Below are 7,271 nucleotides of genomic sequence, written 5' to 3'. Positions count from 1 at the left end.
TCATTCACTTACATTTGCAGGTTGTTTTGCTTCCTTCCTTGATCCATAATCAAAAAGGGTACAACACCCAAACATCAATATTTGTGTGTGTGTGTATGTATTAAAAAACTATATTTTATACATTATATATACTACGTACATATTTCTAAACTATATTATATATATATAATAATAATAATATATAGGGTAAAAATACCATAAAACAAATATAAACCAACATAAACAAAACTATAACGAAAATAAAACAAAGAAAAGAAAAATCCTCAGACGGAAGCAAGTGTCTACTCTAGTGAACCATTCCTCGCTGCATTTACTTAGCTAAAACCACTCACAAATATATATGAGCGAACAACGAAGTCCATTTTTAAACCCTTCTATCGACCACCATTACTCACTCCTACAGTAACTACCTAAACAGATAATCAAGTAAAGACAAATTTCCATCCCTACTACCAAGTCTTCACTCACCATACATGCTCACCATTAGTCGAGATCATCAATAATCCATTCACCCATTCTCATCTAAACAAAAATATCAAAAAACAAACTCAAAACCCATCAAAGACCAAATTCGAAAATCCCAAACAATAGCAAACATAGAAAGCTTAACAAATCAAACCAAATAAAACAAGTCAGCAAAAACAGAAAGGATAGAGCAAAAGCAAAGAAAAAAATGAAAAAGGAAAAATATACAAAATCTCTTTTTTAGTTAAGACTAAAAATCGACATTTGGAGTGATGCCTACTAGATCTTAATGGTGGAGGTCTTTGTTAACTTGAATAGGATCACATATCCCAATTTCAAGTTGATATAATGGTGGATGATGCATGTCTGATATGGAAAAGATTTGAGTTCAAGGATTGTTTTTGTGGAACTTGAGTAGGACTCGGAGAAATCTAAGTCGGTAGAAACACAACAAGGAAAATTAGCTCTTTGTTGCAAGTTGAGCTAAGTTATGAAATTAAAATCTTTAGTCTTCTTCCATCGATCATATTTCTTGGAGCTGATCTTTCCCCAGTGCTAACACAGTTGTCATGTCATTGCTTCCTAGAAAATATCTGATCATTGCACCCAATCCAGAAATCTTCATATCCTGAAACACGTATTCAACCATGGTTTCATTAATGGCACAAAGCTCTTTAATTGATTTGATGTCGTAAAGCTTGCTTTTCCTCATGGAGGTTATGCAATTTTATTCTTTGTTATGTCAAATTCTGAGTAAACCACATTGGGAGACAGATTGATGGAAGATTAAGAGATTTCAGAGCTGCCCCACTTATATTTCAAATTCTTAAGTCAATCTTCGAGAAAATCCGTCTTGTTTTAAAATGCCTTTTCTTGATATAAAGATTTACAATGCAAAATCATGCCCATTTGGCCTCACAATTGAAGTAAAATATCAATTTAGTTAATATCAAAAAAAATAAAACACACATTTTTATTTTTCAAAATTATAGTCCTTTGATGAGTGTAAACATTGATAGGTTGATTTCGGAAGGCAGTGTAATTTGGTTAGGATTTGTCTCATCGAGATTTTCATTAACTCCTGGTCCTTGTGAACTTTTTTATAAAATGCTCAATTATTCGAGCTTGACCTTCAAATAAGATGCAAACATAATAGCGTAACTAGTACACTCCATTGCTAGACTTCTTAGAAAGCATTTCTATTTTGGTTCTCAGAAATCTTCCATTTATTCAAGTTTTATAGACTCCTTTAGCAGAGACAATGCATAAATATTGATCTAAAAACAAAATTAATGGATGTTTTTGTATAGTTAACTATAACAGATGCTCTTTCACTCCCTCAATCAATATTCCATTGAAAATTATTCTCAATTAAAACTTTAGGACATACCCCATTATTTCATTAACTTCACTGTTCTCTTATTTTTTTTGATTTTTCTAGGAAATTCATCTCGACATAAGGCCTTTATCCCAATGGTTGTCGAGTGACCTATTAGTCTCATAAACTGAATTTAATATTACTCATAAATTTAGGGCTTTCTTCATTACCTCATTGTCCCATTACTTTAGCATAATACCTCTAATTAGAGTATTCAAGTGTCAGAAAGTTTTCGACTTGAGAACTTGAATGGAACTCACTTCATAAAGCTAAGACTTACCTCCATAGCTTCTTTAGACGTACATCTGAAGATTATCAGCTCATTATTTTTAGCGAAGTTCCTCCATCAATATTACAATTACCTTGCATTGATATCTAATTAACTTCCTTGAGTATCTAATTTAAAGATTTCTTAAGCTCGTCAAGAAGAACCTATTATAGCTTGAGTATCGAAGAAAGTCATGAAATTTCATCTTTAAAGTTCAATTTCCAAGCAATTGACCTAAGTTAAATTCATCTAGTCCACCATTACCTTTGTGAAAATTATGGATCGTCACCGAACACCCTCAACATATATGCAAACTAATCGGTCTTGCAATGTCATGTATCAAAGAAGCCACATCTTGTCCGCTACCATACTTACCTGAGCATTTTATGTCTTCATCATGTGAGGAGAATGTTACGTATACCTTCTATTCTTTGGGTAAAGAGGTGTGATTTCTATTTTAGCTTATGATGACAAGTCACTGGTAAATGGATCTTATTTTTTAGGGAATTTGATCTCCCTATATGTCAGAAGACTATAACATCGATTCTCAATATATGTATTTAATTATATTTGCTATTCACTGAATTCTAAAAAAACGATTCATTTTTCATAGTTTAAATGAATGACATTTATTTAATTATTGAAAACATCCAAAAAAGTTCAAGCATGTATGAAACAAATTTAAACAATACATCATTCATTTTGTAGCATAACTCCATGGTAAGTTGGTGATGATCTTTTCTTGTCTCATCCTATGATGCCCCAATCAATTTGCACCCTATTTCTCGATTAATTCCTAAGTTATCAATCCGTTAGTAATGAGCTTCTCTATTTCCTCCATGAGTAATATACATTTTCTAGTAGGGTGACCAGATGACCCCATGTGAAAGTCACATATGCTATTTGGATCATAGCCATAGGAAGACGTTCTAGTCATTACTCTCGAAGGTTTAGAAGCGAGATATTGAGCTTGGATCAAAAATTATGAATTAGGTACTTAAACATCTTGAGGGTCCCATTTGTTTAAGACATTTTCTGTGGTGGATACTGGCCTGATACTCTTGAAGCCTCTCTATTTTATTGATTTGCAATGTTATCTCGTTCATGGGATCCATCTTCATTGGGGTTTGATTTCTGTATAAATTTTTTAAGTCATTCACCATGTTTTCATGATAGACGTATGTAAAATGATCAATGTGATTCAAACATTAAAATACAAGAAGCAAAATCGAGGTGTTGATCCCGAAATTGTCTATCATAATAAATAGCCTTCACTGGGACAAAAATGTTATTACAATGAGCCCAAAAACAATTTAGAGGTACACTTGAGTTAGATATTCTAAACCCTGGTGTTGTGTATATGAGTTCTATAAATTAAACACAAATTTGTGCAAGTATACACAATCAAACAAGTAATATAGTAGTGAGTGAATATCATCTTCACAAGGATTGAAAGGATTTCCAAGTTAAATTAATGCACCAAAAATATATGACTTAAATATAGTCTATATGGCGATATAAACAAGTGAGTAAGAATGTTGTGGCAAAGTATTGAAGTGTTGATTGTGAAAAACTATGAAAAATAGTAAAGTCAAAGAATTTCTATGACAAAATAAAGTTTAGCACTGGAGTATGAAATAAGATAACTTGACAACCTATCACAAACAAACTACAATAGGGATAAATGACTGGGTTTACTAAGGAATCCTATGCATTGTCTCTAGAATGGTTCACATTTTCCATGAGTATGCTGCTCGATAGGATTTACTAAAGAGTTTCTATGCTATATCTTGTAAGGAACCTAACAGAGAAAATGCTACGGCAATACCTCTCAGCGTAAACTGTAACACAATCATGTCGGTTAAGTTCTACCCCTTTTAGTCTTTCAAACGCTTTCTTTATCTCTAAGGCCAGTTAAAGATTTGTCATCCCAACTTAGCTCCATTTTTCACGTCGATCTAAACTAACTGTCTCGATATTAGGCATCAAAACTTAGAAAATGGCTAACTCTCAAAAGCTCTTACAAGTCTAAGCTATTAACATTTAAACAATTAATAAAGCAACATTTAAACATGGAAGAATAAACCATTCATTAATGACAAAATATAATTATCCAAAGCAAACCCACACCAAATAAGGTTATTTCATGGTGGGGTACAAATCATCCACAAGAATAATCATTTGTTCCATTACAAAAGCCACAAATAAAAATAAGTGAAAAAACAATGAAGGAGAAGAGAACTCCCAAGTGATGTAGTGAGCTTTCTTGAACCACCGTGAACCACCTTAGCAAGCTAACTTATTGTAACAACCCGGAAAAAAAATTTAATTCAGTGTAATTTGGTAAAATTTTGGTGACTAAATAAAAAGTTTTCAAAACTTGTACGCTATTTTAGAAGTAAAAGAAATTTAGGGACCAATCCCTAAATTTAGCCAAAGAGTATCGGCAGGTTATGTGGTTTTATATATGCACTGCGTTTCTGATTTTAAAATCAGAAAATTTTGTAAACAAAATTCCTCCTCCCGCACCCTTCTTGCAAGTCTGATCCCGACACCATTCGACATTCGATCGTCAAATTGAAACCACCGTCGTGTTCATCTTCGACTTGTGATCAAAACCCAGTAAACCAATTATAGCGAAACGCTGCCAAATGACGTGAATTTAGAGTCAAAATCTCGACGTTTTTTAGCACCACCGCCGAGAAAATCTTAAATTCATCTCCGATCGTTGATCGGTTTTCGACACCTCTCGCACCATCGTGTTCCTGGTGTCGTTCCGAGTCCGACGGTGTCCTCCTTGTCTCCGTAGGCGGCGGCGCGTGTAGGAGGTGGAGCGGTCAAAGATTCGGTCGAGTTGAAATCGAGCTCTCCACCGTTCAAAAATTTGAACCGAGGTTGGTAAGTGACTCAAAATCGCCTAAAAGAATTTTTAGAATTTTTTTTATGAATTAATGGAGACCGGACGACGCCTCACGCGCCACCCCTGCGCGTGGAGGAGCTACGAACTGGTTGATTTCATGTTGACCGGCTTGACCGGTCCAAACCGATCTGAACCGGTTTGACCGGTCCAAACCGGTCTGACCCGACCCGGTGACATTTTGGGAATTTTTTTGAAAAAAGTGACATTCTGGGAATTATTTTGAAAAAGGTAACATTCTGGGAATTTTTGAATGTGGACTATTGAACCCCTTTGACCATAACTTTGACCGGATTTAAACGGCCATTAAACGACCTTTGATTTAGTTCGAGTATACCTATTCTGACATTTTTCAAAGTGCCAAATTCGTTTCCGAAGTCTGTTTCGCCAAATTCGAACCCGAAGGACTCCAAATCATCAGTCAAACCCGTTGACTTTGATTTTGACCAAAAATTTGAATTTTCGAAAAGTCATACTTTATGTTTTTCGACGTCCTGATTCCGCAATCTCTTTGCTCAAATTCAGACTCAAATCCTCCAAATTGATATTCAAACCCGAAAAATGCTTATATACTTAAGAATTTTAGCTTTAATCAATTAAGTAAGACTTGGAGTTGATAAATTATTATTGTTTGAAGGTACAAGAGACTCTCCGGATCGTTCGACAGCTCGACCCAGCTCGACCCAGCTCTTCTAGATCAGTTAAACCACGTGTGCCAGTATTCACCCGTAAGACCCGTAAATTTTATGATTTTAGAGATTAATTATGTTACCCATTAGTAATATAGTGTTATTATAAATTAGGTTCGAAAACTGTAGCAGAGCGTGGTGAGACTAACAATCAGTAGATCTACTATTTGAACCTATTATCGAGGTGTGTTCCCTATTTATTACTGAACTATTTTATTTGTTTTAATATGTGGTACACTGAATTCTTTGGTTACTGTTTTATTGATACACCGATTTAATGTGATGGTTTATGGATTATGACTGCTATCTGATTTTGTTTTGAAATGGTATATGATTACCATGTTTATGGATTTATGGAATTTTTGTCACGGTGCAATTGAATTTTTGAAATACGAATTTATAAAGTACAGCTCTGATCAAGCTGGAAAATTTTACAGACCTAATGTGATTCTTAGGTAGGCTCTGCGGCCCTGAGATCATTCTCGTGTAGGCCCTACAACTCTAAGATGTGTTCTTAGGTAGGCTCCACGGCCCCAAAATCTATCTTGGGTAGGCTCTCACGCCCTAAGATGTTCCCTTAGGGTAACTCTTTTATGGGATTTACTGCAGTATAATTTTATGAGATTTACTGGACTATGATTTGTTTAGTGTACCTATCATGATTTTATAGTAATGTTGGGACACACTGAGCCTAGCTCACTTTTCAAAAATGTTTTCCCCTTTCAGATATTGTTGGTTAGATTCACCTGATTGAGCACTTGGAGGATCAACATATCTCTTGAAGTATATCGTATTATAATGTTTTATCTTTTAAGTTGACACTATTTTGGTAACATATGCCTTATTTTAAAGTATTGGATTTTATAATGATTTCTCCTTTGGTATTTATATTTGGGTTATCGTAAATTTGAATTTTTAAGACATGTTTAAATTAATTTATTTTTTTCTTCATTATATTTATGAGATGTATTTTTATAGTATAAATTATTATAATTTCATAAACGTCATTTATAATGTGATTTTACCATTATTGAATAATGGTTTCGGAACAATATCTTTAAGAATCATGAATGTGATTCACTAGACTTAGTCGAAACGTATAGACCGGGTCTAGGGGGTTACATTTAATTGGTATCAGAGCTTTTGGTTTTTAAACCTCGGACTGTGTATGAGTCCAAATTGAAAATACAGTTTTGAAATATTTTACAAAACCTGTTGCTAAGGCCATGTCTCAAAGTTTTTATGATTTTAATTGTGTTCGAGACTCCAAGTGTTTATCTAACCCTAAATTTTATCTTCTATAGTAAACTAGAGATCTACCAAAATGAGTGCTAGACGTGGACGTCGAACTAGTCGAAGGCAAGGTCGAGTTACTAGATTTGCAGACCCGATCGACAAGATTCGAGTAGATCCCCCACCTCCGACAGGTGATCCTACTCCTGCGACCCCGACAAATTTACCTCCTGCTGTTGGGATTGGCATGACTACACCGATCAGAGGAGCAACCGATAGTGAGCCTGATGCTACCAGAGTTGCATTTGATGAGAATTTTAG

Source organism: Hibiscus syriacus, unplaced genomic scaffold, assembly GCF_006381635.1.
Source record: "Hibiscus syriacus cultivar Baekdansim isolate YM2019G1 unplaced genomic scaffold, ASM638163v2 tig00000340_pilon, whole genome shotgun sequence".
Lineage (NCBI taxonomy): Eukaryota > Viridiplantae > Streptophyta > Magnoliopsida > Malvales > Malvaceae > Hibiscus > Hibiscus syriacus.
The sequence above is the reverse complement of the archived record's forward strand: the minus strand, read 5'-3'. Positions refer to the sequence as shown.